The sequence below is a fragment of the Aotus nancymaae genome, unplaced genomic scaffold (assembly GCF_030222135.1).
Source record: "Aotus nancymaae isolate 86718 unplaced genomic scaffold, 86718_ANA_hifiasm-v0.15.2.pri h1tg000029l, whole genome shotgun sequence".
Taxonomy (NCBI): domain Eukaryota; kingdom Metazoa; phylum Chordata; class Mammalia; order Primates; family Aotidae; genus Aotus; species Aotus nancymaae.
In genome coordinates this window covers 25,459,985-25,479,807 of record NW_026988442.1, presented here as the reverse complement: position 1 = coordinate 25,479,807, position 19,823 = coordinate 25,459,985, and the positions used below count along the sequence as shown (strand labels likewise).

The window sequence follows — 19,823 nt, the reverse complement described above, 5'->3', positions numbered from 1 at the left end:
TCAGCACAACTTGTTCTCTATGCGGGATGACGTTTTTCTCCTCTCCCCTTGCTCTTCCTAAATTTGGGCGCATACCAGACGTAAGAACCAGAGATGGCAGATACTTTCTTGGCCCAATAATGCAGGGAAAATATCCTCAAAATTCTGATTGCCTTAAAAGTGCCAACCCCTGAAGAAAGACCCATTAGAAGGCAAGTTCTTCTCAGTAATTAGCGGGGGGAAAGAATAAAGCACTTGGGAATCAGGATCAAGAGATACAATTCTGCATCTTTTCATGCAGCCATAGCCTGGTGAGTAATCAAGCCTTTCCCACTCAAGATTAACATGAAACGGACACTTCATTACAGACCAAAAAATCCATGGTCCCATCTCATAATCAAATCAGCGTTTACATTTGTACATTTGTATGTGCCACCTTTTAATCCTGGCCTATAGGAACCTTCAGATTTTTCTTTCCAAGGGATATCATAAATAGATTACCTATTTTACATTTCCCTATAACATTAGACCATGTATATTATCTCTACGTTTGTAAACACCTATTTTTATTTTTTTCTTTTCTTTTTTTACTGGAGACAGGATCTCATTCTGTCACCCAGGCTACAGTACAGTAGCACAATCATAGCTCACTGCAGCCTCAAACCCCTGGACTCAAGTAATCCTCCTGTCTTGGCCTCTGTTTTTGTTCTCTATCTATCTTCACACCTCTCTCCTCATAACAGCCTGCTGGGTATCTGTCTACACATTTAAGAATATATCTGCTCATTTAATAAGAAAAGGAATCTTTTTCTATTTTTGCAATCATTTTTGTCACAATACTATATCATGGAAATAATTCCAGGTTAGTAGATACAGGTCGAACACAGTCTTTTTTTAAAAAATAACTGTAAGATTCCATGGTGTAGACTTGTCACAACTAATTTAACCATTTTCCTTTTGATGTACATTCAGGTTGCATCAGGCTGCAGCGACGTTTTTGCACATGCTTGGGCATGTGTGCTTTTTTTTCTATACAGTAGATTTCTAGAAGGAATTTGTGGGTATTTATATTGTAAATGCTAACAGATAATTTAAAGATACTTTTCCAAAAACCTTGGTGTGGAAAGTAGAAAAGTTTCTTTTTAAAGATCCTTTCTTGTTAAAGAATAAGTGTGCTAATAACTTTGTTAAGTCCTATCCTATGTAGCTGTTAAACATGCCGTGCTTACAGGCACGTAATACATTCTATGTCTTTGTACTTTAACCAAAATATCTGTGCTGGACATGCTCACAGGCATGTCCCAGCTCTCCGTTGCTTTTACCTGTTTAGAAAAGTTTTAAGTTTTAAGTTGCTGGGTTTTAGTTTAAGTTGTGATGTCTGGCTCCAGTCAGCAGAGATCAGACACAGCAGTGAGAACAACCCCAAATGCATAAGGAATAAATTTGTGTGTTTTCCTTTGTCATTGTACTCTCGTGGCACGATGGCTAGCGAGGGTACCCTTCCTGCAGTCCAGGAAGTAAAAATTGCGTTGCTGCAAGATCCTTTGTCTCAGTGCTCATTTTTCTTTTCAGCACTGAGCATCTATTTCCAACACTTGAGAAATTCATATGTTTGAAGGGACCTTTACTTTGCAATCTCCCCAATACTAAATGTTATTCATTTTAATATTTGACCATTTGATGGTAAAGAGAGATATCTCATTGTTGCATTTATTTACATTTCCTCAATTATTAGGGAAGTTGAGGATCCTATCAAATGTTTACCAACCATTTGGATTTCCTCCTCTGTGAACTAATTGTATATATCCTTGTCCATTTTCTATTGTCTATTTCATATCAACTTTATTCCATCATGTAGCCATTCAACTAATATGCCTTGAGCACTTACCATGTGTCACATGTTGGGGTTACAGTATTGAACTAGATAAAATCCCAGCCCTGAATATTAATCCTTCACTCCGTCATCTGTGTTGAAAATTAGCTCAGATGTCTGGTTGTATCTCCAGGCCCTCCCCTACAGATATGCCCTAGCACAGCGGTCCCCCACCTTTTTGGTACCAGGGACCAGTTTTGTGGGAGACAATTTTTTTTTCCATGGACAGAGGGGCTAGGAAGGATAGTTCCTAGTTTAGATAAAACTGTTCCACCTCAGATCATCAGGCATTAAATTCTCATAAAAAGCATGCAACCGAGATCCCTCGCCTGTGCGGTTGGCAATAGAGTTCACAGTCCCATGAGAATCTAATGCCATTGCTGATCTAACAGGAGGTGGAGCTCAGGCTGTAATGCTCACTAGCCGGCCACTAACCTCCTGTTAGGTGCCCAGTTCCTAACAGGTCACAGCCTGGTTCCTAACAGGCCATGGACTGGTACCGGTCCTCAGGTCCTCAGCCCGGGTTTTGGGGACCCCTGCTCTGGTAGACTGTAGTCATTATGCTTTCAGGTTTTGTGATGTAAAAATACCTAATACCAGCACTACTAGCCACTAACTGTTTAGAGCAGAAAGAAGACTTAGTTCAATCCCCATGTAGCACCTTTTTGGCTCTCCATCCTCAGCCCTTCCACATTCACTGTTCCTACACTTCCTGTTCCCTATCTCAAGCACCTGTGACATTCTGCCCCAGAGCCTTTTTTGGCCACAAGAGCATGTTTAGCCCTTCAGAGGGCAGGCCAGAAGGGCTGGAGATAATGCAGCCTTCTACCAATGACAGATGAGGAGTTGGTGGATCAATGCCCCAGCTCCCTTGCCCCCCAGCTGAGATAACTAAAAGGTTTGTGTTCTACACCGTCCGTCCAGTCAAGGTGAAGCCACAGTTGCCCCCAGTGTAACCTGCTCATTCGCCCACCCTGTAATGGCTTCCTTCTCCTCTCTGTCTCACTTCGCCACTAGCCCATCGGTGCTTCCCAGAGTCACCCCTGAAATAAACTACTTGCTACTTGCACTCAAATCTTTGTCTCAGTTTCTGTTTCTGGGAGAATACAGCAAAGACACTTTGATTCACAAATAAGGAACTAGCAGTAGTAGGCAGCATTGTTTGATGAGTAAAAGTGTAACTTCTGAAGTCATAGGCCTGGCCCAAAATCTGATTCTGCTACTGACTGTGTGTCCTTGAGCATATTCTTTTTTTTTTTCTTTTTTGCTTTTTTTTGAGACGGAGTTTCACTCTTGTTACCCAGGCTGGAGTGCAATGGCGCAATCTTGGCTCACTGCAAGCATATTCTTAACTTCTAGTTTGTTCTCTGTAAAATGGGCCTAAGAGCTCACATGGTTATTATAAGGACTGAATTAACTATGTGATTTTCTCACATAATGTCTAACAAAAATTGCATTACTCTTTAATATTAGAAAATTGAGGGCCAGGTGCATGACTCACACCTATAATCCCATCACTTTGTGGGGCCAAGGCAGGCTGATCCCCTGAGGTTGGGAGTTTGAGACCAACATGGGGAAACCCTGTCTCTACTAAAAGTATAAAAAAAAAAAATTAGCCGGGCATGGTGGCACATGCCTGCAATCCCAGCTACTTGGGAGGCTGAAGCAGGAGAATCACTTGAACCTGGGAGGCAGAGGTTGTGGTGAACCAAGATTGCACCATTGCACTCCAGCCTGAGCAACAAGAGTGAAACTCCATCTCAAAAAAAAAGAAGAAGAAGAGAAAAACTGAGTTCTAGAGAATAGAAGTGGCTAGCCTAAGGTCACCCAGGAAACTGGGACCCTTATGTCCCATTTCAAAAACTCGGAGCTCTGTCGTCCTTTGGGCCAGAGATGCTACAGTCATGGGATTTCCCTTGTCCCAGGCTTTAAATACTCCTAGACATCTAGGTGGATTGGAGCATTTATTTGCGCTTTCCAATAGAACTTTCTGTGATAATAGAAACATTCTGTATTTATGCCATTCAATACGGTAGCTACCACTAGCTACATGTGTCTGTTGAACATCTGGAACGTGGCTAGTACCACCAAGAAAGTGGAGGGTGTATTGTATTGACTTTTATCAACTGTAAAGAGCCACATATAGCTAATAGCTACTATGTTAGATAGCTCAGGTCTAGAGAAAAGGTGTTGAGGCCAGGTGCAGTGGCTCACACCTATAATCCCAGCACTTTGGGAAGCCAAGGAGGGAGGATCACTTGAGCCTAGGAGTTTGAGACCAGAAAGGACAACATAGTGAGATCCCGTCTCTGTTAAAAAATATTTTTTAAAAGTAAAAACTTAGAGAAAGGGGGTTGGGCAATGGTGGAAAGAATCTCTCTTAGTTCTTTTCTTCTCCCCAGTCTCTCTTACCTCCAGTCTCCCCTCCCACCCCGAGCTATTCATTCCCCTCATCATAGCTCTCTGCCTTTCCCTTCTTTGAATGAGTTAAGTTCCATGAAGGAAGCAGCAGGGACTGTGACAATCGTTGTATTTTCATACACCCAGCAAGGTGAAACAAACTCCTTTGTGATCCCTGTGTTGAAAGACAAGACGAATACCTGCTATAAATAAAGCTGAATAAAGATCCTTTTCTAGATGCCTTCCATTGTTCCCTCTTCTCTTACAGTATTCATGCTGAGATAATTTCCAGCTTCTCAGATCCTCCATAGTTATAAAACATACCATTACCTCATTTTCATTTCATTAGATTTACAGATCACGAGACTACTTTGATCCTTACCAAGTTCATCATTAATGGTTTCAAAATAATGATTCTTTCCGTTTCAGCATGAGCCAACACAGAACTTCCTACCCATGTATTCTTTTATCTCTTGCTTCCTACTTTTAACTCCCTAGTCTAGACAATAGTGGCTAATGAAGTTTTCCAAATGCTGACGTGGATTTCACATCCACAAAGACGTTCCCCGCACAGTTCTGTCATCCCACAGTAAAAACAGTAAAAGTAGTAATTTCTTTCCAAACTGCCTAATCCTGATGAATGGTGTAGAAAGGTATAAGATAAACCAACAGCTCTCCCAGGCTATATTTCCATGGTACCTGTAATTAACTCTGCCAGATACAGTGGGACATGTGGGCTTAGGAATCTCACAGAAATGGGTTTGAATCCTGACTATATCAACTAAAGATGAGAAATAAAATGACTCTATCTTTTTGAGTCTCAGTTTCCTCAACTGCAAAATGAAAGTATGAGGTACTTACATTGCAGGGTAGTGGCAAAGACTCAAAGGATTTATACGACAAGCAGGACATTGAAATCATTAAGAGCATAGACTTTGCCACTAACATACTGCTCTGTGACCTTGGGTAATTTGCCTACTCCTCTGAGCCTCAATTTTCTCATTTGTAAAATGGGAATAAATAATGATACCTACTTCTAAGGGTGTTGGGAGTATTAAATGTAGATATATATAAAGTCCTCGGCACAATGTCTGACTCAAAGAAAGCACTCACCTCTTAGTATGCCCTTAAGAGAGCTTTTCACCCCAGTTGTTGGCTACTTTCTTTAAAATGGGATTCTTAAGTCTTCTTTGTGTTGTAGAATCCTCTGGCTGTTTGGAGAATCCTACAGATCCTTCTCAGAAAAATCTTTGTGAATGTAAAATATGATAGAGTTATAAAGAAGACCAGTTATATTGAAATATAGTCATCAAAATACTAAGACAAATATGTGATATAGCATATACGTGCCTCTTTATTAATGGAATAAATAACAAGCTCTAGTGGCAAGTCTAAAACCTCCATAATTTCAAAGTAATATGTGCAAACAATAATTCAAGACATCTGCAGCAGCAGCTCTAGTGTGATATCAAATAGAAATATCTATGCCTCCTATTGGTGACAATGTAGCAGGCCCTGCTGACACTATTGTAGTCTATTGCCTACATTCATGATCAAAAGAAATGCTTGATTTAAGTTAGAGGTCAATGAAAATAAGGGAGTAAATTTTTTCCATCCAAGTTCATAAACCCCAGGTTAAGGTTCATAATATATTTATCACCTGTTTATCCTCAGCTGTGGGTCTGAAGTCACAGATTAGAAGGTAATAGGAAACATCTCCTCACATCCCATTATCTGGCCTCTGATTTGGCAAGTGACAGAAAAGAGAAATGCGTAAGAGCATCCCATGCAATCCTCGAAGAGCATGCAACAAGCTGACAAACCACTACCAGCCAAGCTCACAGAGCACTAAGTGGCAGGCGTTTTTCTAGGCTTTTGACCTATTTTAATTCATCAACATTCACAGCAATCCTTTGAGACAGGTATTATTACCATCTGTGTTTTACAAAGGAAAAACACCGAGGCACAAAGAGGTTAAGTACATGCCCAAGGTCACACAGCTAGTAAATGGTAGAGCCAGGATTTAGAACCAAGAAGTCTAAATCCATAGTCGGTGCTCCTAGCTACCATGCCATACTCTCTCTCTACTTGGAGTGCAGGGGAGTAAGATTTCAATTATATTTCCCTCTTCTTATTAAGACCTCAGCATTGAATTGGGGCTCACCCTGATGCAGTATGACCCCAGATTAATTATATCTGCAAAGACTCATTCTTCAGGATGAGTAGGAGTTAAAAAGGTGAAAGGATTATGACACAAAGTGAGAGAGGAAAAAAAAAGAGAGAGAGAAAAAAAGAAAAAAAGAGGTGAAAGGGAGGAGGGAGTGGGATGAGGTAGGAAAGGGACTGGAAAAGTATTTTAAGCAGAGGAAATGGGGAGTACAAATGCCTTGAGGTGGAAAGAACGTGGTGGACATCGGGCCTGAAGAATACAGATGGGGTTGCAGGTTGGGAAGCAAGGGTACAGTCTGGAAGGCAGAAAGGATCCAGATCTCACAGGGTCTTGAAGGCAGCTTTATTATTATTCCAAGAACAATGGGGAGTGCAATTAAATTTTTTTATAAAAATATCACTCTAGCTGTAGAAGAGAAAGAATGGAAGGGAAAGAAAAGTGGAAGCTGGGCCCCTGGTTTGGAGGCAGTCAAAGGGGTCCAAGATGGCTTGGACTAGTGGTGGGCAGGCGAACATAGAGACGCGGACAGATTCGAGAAAGATTTGAGAGAAAGGCTCTGGGCACTGGATGTGGGGGCAACAGATGACTCCACTGTGGCAGATTGCATTTCCCACTGATGGCCACAATCGTATCTCCCATCCCACATGCTCTTCCCAGAGTGGGATTTTTATATTCTTCCCATTGAGAAATGGGGGTCTATGCTCCCTTCCTTTGAATCTGGCCAGGCTTATGTGACTCTTGAAACTGTCATAGAAGGCAATACAGCACCTGCCTGGTTCTCTTAGCCACTCCCTCAGAGTCCTGAGCTTCATGTGAGCAGCACAACTGCTCTGAGGCCACCATGAAGTGAGGAAGCCCTCTCTCCTCAAGCCTGTGCCCAGAAACCATGTGGATAGGCCCTAAGACTATGTGAAAAAAATTGCCTAACCAAGTTCCTCTGGAAATCCTGATTTTCAGAAACTACGAATAAGTGTAAATGGTTGATTAACACTACTAGGTTTTGAATTTGGAGAACTCATCCTTCAAATTCTGTCTCTACTGACTTGGTCAGTTATCCAGTTCTAACCCTCATAAGGGAGATTTAACATTCTCAGTTTGGGTTATATGTGAGGGACCCTGAAAGTTGGTGACACGTGGCAAATGGCTTTTAGGTATATTATCTCTGCAGTTCTAATTTGCAAACCAGCTCAGTGGTTTGCAAACCTGAGAGAGCATTTTTTAAAAACAAATAAATAAATATTCTCAAGTTCTACCCTGGACTCAATGAATAAAAATCTTGAAAAAACAGTGAGTCACTGACTCAGCTGGCCTGCCTGACTCTGGTATTTTTCTTTACCTTTCTGTATGATTATTAGAGTTACACTCTATTTGTATACCCCAACACTTGTAGGCAAATTGGAAAATGGATCCTTTGAATTCCAAGTGAAGGAGGGCATTACTCAGATTAATCTGGTCATTTGAGTAGCATGAACAAGATTCACTTACCTACATTAAAGATAATTCTTTTTAAATGTTTTCACAAGTATACTTCACATGGCTTCTGGAAACAATAACTAAACATGTTCCATCTAGAGTAACATAATTGAAACAGTATAGACTGCCTCAAAAAGAGACAGCTATTGAAACAACTGATATCCCTGAACTTGATCCTCCTGTAGAAAAGAACGTATGTGGTAAATAAGAAACACAAAAATGGTTAAACTGTTATTTGGTATCAAGATTGCTTGAGGAGAGAGAGAATCTAATTACACTTACCTACGGCATCTTGCATCAAAACTGATTTTAGGCTGGGCTCGGTGGCTCACGCCTGTAATCCTAGCACTTAGGGATGACAAGGTGGGCAGATTGCCTGAGCTCAGGAGTTCAAGATCAGCCTGGACAACACAGTGAAACCCCGTCTCCACTAAAATAGAAAAAAAAATTAGCCAAGTGTGGTGGTGTGTGCCTGTAGTCCAGCTACTTGGGAGGCTGAGGCAGGAGAATTGCTTGAACCCAGGAGGCAGAGGTTGCAATGAGCCAAGATTGTGCCACTGCACTCCAGTCTGGGCAACAGAGCAAGACTCTGTCTAAAATAAAAATAAATTAAATTAAATTTTAAAACCTGATTTTAATTGGACTAAATATTTAATTATTAAAAGGAAAAAAGTAAGCCATTTAAAATTAGAAAAGGAAAACATGTATTTATTTAGTCTTCTGGAGAGAAGAAAGTCCAAAGTCAAAAACGGGTCAGAAGGTCTGGGGGGTCTGGGTGGTCTGAGGAGAATCTGTTTTTTTTTTTTGCCTTTTCCAGCTTCTAGAAGCCACCTGCTTTCCTTGGCTTGTGGCCCCATCTTCGGTCTTCAAAGCCAGCAGTGTAGCATCTTTCTCTCCCCTGGCCTATGCCTCCTTCCTTCCCTCCCTCCTCTGCCTCTGTCATCATATCTTCTCTGACTCTGAGCCTCCTACCTCCCTCTTATAAGAACTCCTGTAATTACATTGAGTGCACCTGAGTAATCTAGGACTCCCCATCTCAAGATCAATGACATCTGCGAAGTTATTGCTGCCGTGTAAGGTTACATATTCACAGGTTCCAGAGATCAAGGCATGGACCTCTTCAGGGGACCGTTATTCTGATTACCACAGTTGTATAGAGCTATACTGACATGGGTAGGTGTCACTGAGGCTGGGCTTCAATCCAGGTGACCCTGCCAAGGAAGCTCTCTAATGGCTCGGAGGGACTTTAGGGTGGTCTTTCAACAGCTCTCTGAGCCGCCTCTATCAACATACAACACAGTTTGTCAAGTGTGTGCAGTTCCATTCTGATTCACTGTGTTTTACAGACTCTTGCTTTGAGAAGCTATTAGTTCTGTTGAGGCTCACCAGGAACTTGATATGGTCCCAACAAGGTCCCCTTCACCCCCACTCCAATGTCCTGGGGGACCAGAATTCAATGATCACTCAGTGATTGGTGAAATTTATTCCATCTGTGAACACAGTAGCGTATGAAAACCCAAGGCCCTCTGCTTTCTAGGAACGGTCTAACAAATAGGACAAGACACAAAGTGTGATGTCATCAAGTGAACCTAGAGAAGGTGAGATCTATGAGCTAATGAGCCCACACGATGAGCCAGGCATGATTCTAAGAGTGATACGTGATACCTCATTTAACTTACTTCACCCTGACCTTCTGACTATTCTTACACCCCTTTTACAGATGAAGAAAGTGAGGTGCAGGGAGGTTGAAGCCAGTTTGCCCAGCTAGGAAGTGGTAAAGCAGGAAGTGAACATAGACCATCCAGATTCCACAGCTTGTGTTCTGATCCACCAAACCTTCATAAATGGTAAATTCCCTCAATAAACTTGGGCCAAGGAAACTGGAGAGTGGAATATCTGTTTGCATGATGCACTAGATAAATTCCCTGGGGCAGCACAGGCAGGTCCCAGAGGGTCGTGAAGCCTGTAAAGTGTTGCAGAAACCTCTTCTCCCGGACTCAATGCCTGTCTCCTAGCCTCTTTCAGACAGCCCTGTTAACTAAGAACTCCCAACAAGACAGCAAAGAGAAATGTGGAATGTCTTGGCTTCTTTTTTTTTTCTTTTCTTTTTCTTTTTTCTTTTTTTTTTTGAGACATTGTTTCGCTTTTGTTGCCCAGGCTGGAGTGCAGTGGTGCAATCTCGGCTCACTGCAACCTCCACCCGCTGGGTTCAAGCGATTCTCCTGCCTCAGCCTCCCGAGCAGCTGGGATTACAGGCACGTGCCAACACGCCCAGCTAATTTTTGTATTTTTAGTAGAGATGGGGTCTCGTCACATTGGCCAGGCTGGTTTCAAACTCCTGACCTCAGGTGATCCACTCACCTCGGCCTCCCAAAGTGCTACGATTACAGGCGTGAGCCACCACGCCCGACCATGTCTTAGCGCTTATTAGGTTGTGTGAGCCCTCTGAGAATTGTATATAAGAGATTTTAATCCCTTTGAGTGGAAAAAAATGCATCTATGCACGTAATGCTGCAGGGGGTTCTAGTCAAAAGGGTTTAGAACAAACACTGGCTAAGAAGGATGCAACGTCACTTCTGCACATTCCCGCCAAAGATGTATAACCTGAATCTAATGATGAATAAACATCAGACAAGCCCCAAAGAGGAACATTTTAAAAAATAAATGGCCTGTACTCTTCAAAAATGTCAAGGTCATGAAAGACAAAAAAAGACTGAAGAACTGTTGTAGATTAAAGGAGACTCAAGAGACTTGAAAACTAAAGGCAACATGCATTCTAGATTGGATCGTGGACTAGGAAAAAAACTGTTTCTTTTGCTCAAAAGAACACTACTGGGACCATTTGTGAAATGCATATGAAGTCTGTAGATTAGATGAGTCAGAGAGAGGTGAACAGAAAGAGATAGGTAGAGGGGGAGTTATAGAGCAAACAGTGAAATGTTCGCTTGGGGAATCTGTGTGAGGGATATTCAAAATTCTCTCTCTCTCTCTCTCTCTCTCTCTGTCTCTCTCTCTCTCTCTCTCTCTCTCTCTCAACAGCGTCTCACTCTGTCTCCCAGGCTGGAATACAGTGGTGCAACCATGGCTCAGTGCAGCCTCAGCTTCCTGGGCTCAGGCAATTCTCCTGCCTCAGCCTTCCCAGTAGCCGGGACTACAGGTGCACAGCACCACACCTGGGTAATTATTATCATTATCATTATTATTATTATTATTATTATTATTGCAAGTCCCCAAGAGGGATTTATTTTTTCTTTTCAACATCCTTTGTGTGTGTGTGTGTGTGAGACAGAGTCTCGCTCTGTTACTAGGCTGGAAGGCACTGGCGCGATCTCAGCTCACTGCAACCTCCGCCTCCCAAGTTCAAGCGATTCTCCTGCCTCAGCCTCCCGAGTAGCTAGGACTACAGGCGCGCGCCACCACGCCAGGCTAACTTTTTTTTTTTTTTGTATTTTTAGTAGAGACGGGGTTTCACCATGTTGGCCAGGATGGTCTCGATTCCTTGACCTCGTGATCCTCCCGCCTAGGCCTCCCAAAGTGCTGGGACTGCAGGCGTGAGCCACCGCGCCCGACCCGAGCTTCCTCCTTCTTATAGACATTCCGGATGGGCACGACCGGTCCTGTCAGTTGGGTGGCCAGTTTCAGTTCTCCAGCAGAACTGTCTCCCTTCTGGAGGGCTGAGGGCTTCCTGGGAAGAGGATGCGTTTGGAGTGGTACTCCTTCAGCCGCTGCACGTTGGCCTGCAGGGACTCCTTGGACTTGTTCCGCTTCCTCAGATCCACAGAAATTCAATGATCCGGGCGCCTTCTTGTGAATGCCGGCCACCCTGAGCTCCTCCAGGCTGAAACCACGGCTAGCGCGCACCTTCATGCGGCCCCGAACCGTGGGTCAGCGCACCACGAGCCGATAGGCAGCCTACGATGGGCGGGCCGGATGAGCCCCAACGCCGGACACGGGGCAATGCGGCGTGCCTTGGCTTGCCGGGCCTTGCGTCTAGGGATCCTCCGCACCGGCTGGTTGAACCACGTGGGCAGGCGCCGCTGCCAGTCCTTGTGGAAGTGGGGCTTCAAGATCATGCCATTCCGACTGGGCGCCGTGGCTGCCTACGGCCCTCCTGTGCAGAAAAACAGCCGAGCGGAAGCAACTCCTGGGTAATTTTTTGTTTGTTTTGTAGAGATGGGGTCTCACTTTGTTGTCCAGTCTGATCTCAAACTCCGGGGCTCACCAGTTTCACCCAGCTTGGCCTTCCGAAGTGCTGAAATTACATGCGTGAGCCACTATGCTGGGCTGATTATTCTTTATACTATTTTTTTTGCAACTTTTCCATAAATCTGAAATTATTTGAAATAACTTAAATATATTTTTTTTAAATCCTGAAGTCTAGAGGTAGGTGCTTCATTATGCAGTAAATAAAAACTGCACCAAACTTGCACCCTGTCTGAGCTCGGCATGCCCTCTCTATCTACAGAAAAAGGCAAACAGGAGTTCTCATGAAACAAACAGCAGAACAGGATGGCGACAAGTTCTGAAACTGTGGAGTGCAGTGAAACCCGGGGACCAAGAGCTCAAGTCACTCATCTCCAGCAGTCTGTGACCTTGAGCATGTCATTTAAGCTCTCTGTGCCTCAGTTGACTCATCTATCAAATTGACATCATGGTAGTATTTACCAAGGAGACTATCTATATGACACTGAGAAAGGAATTCTTAAACAAGACACTTAGAACCATAAAGTGGAATGTTGAAACATTTGAATTAAAATGTAAAACTTTTTAATGACAACACACCATTAACAAAGTAAAATGACAATCCCACAGACAGAAGACCTAACCTGGACACAAGATCCATATCCAGAATACGTAAAGAACTCCTATGGACTAATTTTTTTAAAGCATAGGTGAACCTAATAGAAAAATGGGCCAGAAATGTGAACAGGCAATTCACAAAGAAAGAAACCTGGACAGCTGTAGGATATGGTGCTGCATCCACGAAGATATCATTCACAGCCATCATCATAGTCAAAAATAAATAAATGAATAAAGTCTGAAAATATCAAAAGTTGGCAAAGAAATTTACAAATGGTACTTACTTATACACTGCTGGCAGGAATATGCTTCTTTAAATAATACTTCTTTGGCGAGTAATCTTGCTAAATCTTGTGAAGTTTAAAATGTGATCTACTACAAAGATAGCAATTCCACTACTAAATGAGTATGCTGGAAAGCTCTGAAATGGGTACCCAAGGAGACATGCACTAGCAGGTTCAATGCAGCACTATTTGTAAAAAGAAGCAGGATGGGGCATAGTGGCTCACACCTGTAATCCTAGCACTTTGGGAGGCCAAGGCAGGCAGATCACTTGAGGTCAGGAGTTTGAGACTAGCCTGGCCAACATGGTGAAACCCCATCTCCACTAAAAATAGAAAAATTAGCTGGGCGTGGTAGCAGGGGCCTGTAATCCCAACTACTTGGGAGGCTGAGGCAGGAGAATCACTTAAACCCGGGAGGCAGAGATTACAGTGACCTGAGATCATGCCACTGTACTCCAGCCTGGGCAACAGAGTGAAACTCTGTCTCAAAAAAAAAAAAACAATAATAACAAATATCAAAACAAAACAAAACCCTAACTTCCTTAGTATGAGACATAAACTGTGGCTGATTCATACAATCCTAGCCAACAAATAAAATAAATAAATTAGAGCAGTAGTTCTCAAACTTCAGCGTATATTAAAATCATCAGAAGGGCTTGGTAAAGGACAGATGACTGGGTCCTACTAGAGTTTCTGATTCTTTCAGTGAAAACTTGCATTTCTAACAAATTCTCACATGCTGCTGATGCTGCTGGTCCAGGAGCCACACTTTAAGAATCAGTAAACGGGTTGCTTTGGAAATAATAATAATAAAAAGAATCAGTAAACTGGGGGGATAGAGGCAGCAAACCACCCTGCCATGAATGTACCTATGCCACAATCTTGCATGATCTGCACATATATCCCAGAATCTAAAGTACAATTTTAAAAAATCAGTAAACTAGTTACATGTTTCCATGTATTTAAATCTTAAAACCCTAGTATAGTTTTTTTTAAGTCACAGAAGTATACATAAACTATATTTAAACACTATTAAACAACATTGTACAGTTTATGGAAATATTTTTTATAATAAAAGTAAAAAATATAGGCTAGGCACTGTATTACTGGGCTCATGCCTGTAATTCCAGCACATTGGGAAGTCAAGGTGAGAGGATCCCTTGGGGCCAGAAGTTTGAGGCCAGCCTGGGCAACATAGCAAGACTCAGTCTCTACAAAAAAATAATTTTTAAAATTAGCCAGGCATGGGGGTGTGAACCTGTAGTCCTACCTACTCGGGCAACTACAGCAGGAGGATTGCTTGAGCCCAGGAGTTTGAGGCTGCAGTGAGCAATAGCATCACTGAACTCTCACCTGAGCAACAGAGTGAGACTCTGTTAAAAATAAAAGAAAAAGTACAAAATATACATGGGAATGTATTTCAGGAGAGTGATTACCTCTGGGGAGAGAGACGAGGGTGATAGGAGAAGGGTCTTACCTGGTTTTGTGTTTGTTTGTTTGTTTGTTTTTTGAGACAAAGACTCTCTTGTTGCCCAGGCTGGAGTGCAATAACTCAGTTTCGGCTCACTGCAGCCTCCGCCTCCCGGGTTCAAGCGATTCTCCTGCCTCAGTCTCCTGAGTAGCTGGGATTCAGGTGTGTGCCACCACACCCAGCTAATTTTTGTATTTTTAGTAAAGATGGGGTTTCACCATGTTGGCCAGGCTAGTCTTGAACTTTCGACCTCAGGTGATCCACGTGCCTTCGCCTCCCAAAGTGCTGGGATTACAGGCATGAGCCACCATGCCCAGCCAGCTGTTTTTACATCATTTTATTTCTAAAGCAAGTTAGCAAAAGCATTTACATTTGTTTAATCACACTGGTGAGTAGAAAGGTATGTATTACATTATTTTATGTACTCTGATGTATGTTTGAAATGTTAAGAAATTTTTAAAGTAATGTGAAAGTTCTGGGTAAAGATGGCAAGATGAAGTTGGGTTACAGAATCTCTGTCCCAGTATATGTAACCAGAAAAATAATAATTAAGAAATTAAATTAACAGATACCAGGCCAGGTGCAGTGGCTCATACCTGTAATCCCAACACGCTGAGAGGCCAAGGCAGCAGGCTTGCTTGAGCCTGGGAGTGTGAGATCAGCCTAAGCAACATGATGAAACCGTATCCTACAAAAAATATAAAAATTAGCCAGGCCTAGTGGTGTGTGCCTGTGGTCCCAGCTACTCAGGAGGGCTGAGATAGGAAGATCGCCTGCGCTCAGGAGGTTAAGGCTGCAGTGAGTCCTGATCATGTCATTGCACTCCAGCCTGGGTTACAGACAGAGACCCTGTCTCAAAAAAAAAGAAACAAGCACCTCAATCTCTAAATGTTTTTCAAAGTCTTTTTCTTTACATGAATCTTTTAGAAACAAAGATTGTTTCTAATGAAGAAACATCTATTTAAAACTCAGTGATTCTTTCAGTGTAGAGTTGCCAGATAAAATACGGGTCATCCAGTTAAATTTAAATTTTAGAAAAACAATGAATAATTTCTTAGTATAAATATATCCAAAATATTACATGAGGCATACTTTTTTCCAAAAATGCAATTTTTGTTTATTTCTTTTGAGACGGGTTCTCGCTCTGTCACTCAGGCTGCAGTACAGTACATGATCATGGCTCACTGCAGCCCTGACCTCCCAGGCTCAAGCAATCCTTGAACCTCAGCCTCCTGAGTAGCTGGGACGACAGGTGCACACCACCACACCTGGCTAGTATTTTTATGTTTTGTAGAGACGGGGTCCCTCTATGTTGCTCAGGCTGGCCTCAAACTCTTGGGCTTAACCAGTTCTCCTGCATTGGCCTCCCAAAGTGCTGGAATTACATGAATGAGCCACCATGTCTGACCCAAAATGTTTAGTTTAGTTCAGCTGTATTTATTAAATCTGACAACTCTACCACAGTGTCATTCAAGGATCTTTATAAACACTAGCTATCAGGCACAGTATGTAAAGTGCTTTCCTTTCATACATATGAAATATAACAGGAAAGTGTGGTTGTAATTGAAAAATTATAGGACTTGGAATTAAGACTTGGGTTCTAAGTTCTAGTTCCAACTTGACTTCTTAGTAAATGTATGGCTTTAGATAAGTCACTTCACCTAAGCATTAGGCTCCTCACAATCTATAAAATGTTTGGGTTTGTTTATTTGTCTTTGAGCATCAGCTATGTTCCAGGAACTTTACATGCATGATTTCACTTAATCCTTACAATGACCTCATGAGGAAGGTGTTATTATCCCTAGTCTCAAGACAGGTACCCGTGGCTTGGCTGAAGCTCTGTGAAAGCACAGACCATCTCTTTCTTGTTTGCTGCTGTGTCCTTTATGTCTAGCATGGTAAACCTAGGAGGTGCTCAATACACATCAAATGTATGAAAGAAGACCCAAACTCACATAGCTATCTATGTTAAGGGACAGAGCCAAGATTTGAACTCAAATCATTTTGATTTCTAAATCTTCATCTTTTTTTCTTTTAATTAAAATTTTGTTGCCATATACTTCACATGTAGTAAAATACACGATTTTAAACACATGACTTTATAAACATTTACCTGTGTATACTTTCCATGTAACCACTATGGGATCAAGAAATAGAATATTTTCATCTCCCTGAAAGTTCCTTCAAGTTCCTCCCCAGTCTTAACCTCTATCTTAACCTCCCCTATCTTAACCTCCCCAGAGTTAACCTCTATTCTGACTTCTATCACCAAAGTCACCACTCTTAAATACTAGGTTTCCCCTCTACTGGGTTGTGTCAGATAATATGCATAGTATTCCTGAAAGTGTTTTTGTAAACTCAGGCTGCATCTGAGTGCTGTTGGCGTTTAGAATAGGTCTTTATTCCAGCTCACTCATCACCAATACAAAAGTGAGATTTGGCAGGGTGCAGTGGCTCATGCCTGTGATCCCAACACTCTTGGAGGCCGAGAGGGAGGATGGCTTGAGCCCAGAAATTTGAGACCAGCCTGAGCAACATGGTGAAACCCTGTCTCTACAAAAATTACCCAAAAAAAGACCAGCATGGTGGTACATGCCTGTAGTCCCAGCTAATTGGGAGGCTGACGTGGGAGGATCACTTTAGCCCAAAAGGTCAAGGCTTAATCACGCCACTGCACCTAGCCTGGACAACAAAGTAAGACTGTCTCAAAAAAAAAAAAATCAAAAGTGAAATTTTAAGAGGCTATGTTATGCCCTGAATTTGTCAAAATGGAAGGGTTCTACTCAAGATTGCCTTCTGATCCTACTTTCTGATTCTCTTCAGTAATCTTGTCTTAAAAAAAAAAAAAAACCTATGTGTTTTCTTTTTCATAGGCCCTCTGGCTCTCCATCCTGGGATATTCCTGAGCTTGTTGCTTAGATACTTTTTAATCACCACTTCATTACCTTAGAAGTATCTGGCTTCATCCCATAGAGCAGTCTGAAATACTAAGAAAAATACCAGATTAAAATAAAACCAAATTGATGTCTCAAAAAAGTTTCTCCGCTATTGAATATGGTATTGAATTTACTCTTTCTTTCTTCCTTTTTTTCTTCATTCAACAGGTATTTGCTGAGCACCAAATGCTGCCTGCTCCAGTTTGTTGTTTGAGTGGAACTGCTCATTGCCCTCTCTCGGCTGTCCTGTAAATCAAAAGGCCAAGTTCTCATATGTTCTAGGAAACACACAATCTTTCTTTAGTACTGGGCACACATTAAACTACACCTTTCTCCCCTTATGGCAAGGGGTAACCTACTGTACACCAAATTTTAAGAGCCAGTGAGCTCAAAGATCCATCTGACAGAAATTAGACAGCCTCCATTGTAGCAGACTTTATCCACTGGTCAAACTTTGGTGCCCACCTGTGAAGGGTTAGAGGCTTTACACCAATCAAGTACCCCTTGACTTAGAAGGGAACTTCTTATCCCAGAAAACAGTATCATGTGTGGTTAAAATAGCATGTTTGGGCATCAGGCCAAACAAATTTGAGTCTGGCCATGCCACATACTCTCTGTGGGACCACAAGCAAATTAACTGGCCTCAGTTTTCACATCTGTAAAATAGGAATATAGTAAGTATATTATAGGCCTGTTGTGAGGATTAAATGAGATGATATTTGTAAAGGATTCAGCACATGGCAGGCACACAATAGATGTTACCTGTTATGTAAAGCAAACATCTAAATGACAAGTCATCAAGTCCTGAGAACCTGCCTCCATATAAGAATCGTTCTTCATAAAATTAACTTGGTCCTCTATCAAAAATACTCATCAAACATTATATATTATCATTTGTTTATTGCTTGTATTCCCTAATAGGCCATGAGCTCCCTAAGCACAAGGACTTTATCTACCTTACTCTCTACTCTCCACAAAACCAAGTGCATAGAAAACACTCATTAAGGGCCGGGCGCGGTGGCTCACGCCTGTAATCCCAGCAGTTTGGGAGGCCGAGGCGGGTGAATACGAGGTCAAGAGATCGAGACCATCCCAGTCAACATGGTGAAACCCCGTCTCTACTAAAAATATAAAAAATTAGCTGGGCATGGTGGCGCGTGCCTGTAATCCCAGCTACTCAGGAGGCTGAGGCAAGAGAATTGCCTGAACCCAGGAGGCGGAGGTTGCGGTGAGCCGAGATCGCGCCATTGCACTTCAGCCTGGGTAACAAGAGCGAAACTCCGTCTCAAAAAAAAAAAAAACAACAAAGAAAACACTCATTAAACACTTGCTAAATAAGTCACTGAATACATACATCTTTTGGCTAAAGTTCACTACCCACTTGAGGAACAGCCATTCACCTCTAAACCGACATTTTGCCCTAAGCTTGGTTATCTTAATCATCTAATTAATATGATTATTTTGTTGTTGTTGTTGTTGTTGGTTAGAAATGGAGTCTCACTCTGTCACCCAGGTTGGAGTGCAGTGGCTTGATTTGGCTCACTGCAACCTTCCCTTTGTGGGTTCCAGCGATTCTCCTGCCTCAGCCTCCCAAGTAGCTGGGACTACAGGAGCACGCCACCACGCCCGGCTAATTTTTGTATTTTTAGTAGAGACGGGGTTTCACCATATTGGTCAGGCTGGTCTTGGAACTCCTGACCTCATGATCCGCCCTCCTGGGCCTCCCAAAGTGCTGGGATTACAGGCGTGAGCCACCACGCCCAGCCAATATGATTCTTCTTAAATGTATTAGGATCTATATTGGAGGGAAAGGAATAAGAATGAACATTTGTTGGGTATCCATTATTTGACAGACTTTATGCCATTATTTCTAATTTCATACAGTCTTATAAAGTGGAATTGGAATTGGAATAACCCACATTGCCTGTGAGTAAACTGAAGTTCCAGTTACACCCACTGAGAATCCCTATTTCTTTTCATCATAGCGTTTATCTCAGTTTGCAGTTACACACTCAAGTGTGATTATTCGCCTAATGCTCTTTCACCAGACTGTAATCTCCAAGATAGCAGAGAAGGGTCTGCATTTGCTCATAACAGTGCCTAACAAGTAGCCATATAATAAGTACGGGGCTACATAGTAGGTATGTAATAAACATTCAGTACGTAAATGAGTGAAGGAATGAGCATAGGAGCAGATGTCAAAGAAATCTGGTTTCTTGTAGTGTTTAAATTCCACAGGCACCATTTTTTCTTAGCAGGCAATATTCACAAAGAAAAAAACTAGACCCCATGGAGTCTGAGGCGTTTCCAACATTAATCAAAGAGTACCTGATTCATATAGCTATGGCTGTGATTAACAGAGTGCATCTACTATTGTGTGAGCAAATCCCATTCCCTGTGACAAATATATTCTATACATGAAATGAACAATACAACA

The 19,823-nt window shown here is 42.2% G+C and overlaps 1 pseudogene; it reads right to left on the bottom strand.

Moving 5' to 3' along the window:
- Positions 1-12,900, bottom strand: LOC105727369 (large ribosomal subunit protein eL13-like; annotated as a pseudogene).
- Between the last annotated feature and the right edge of the window lie 6,923 nt (positions 12,901-19,823).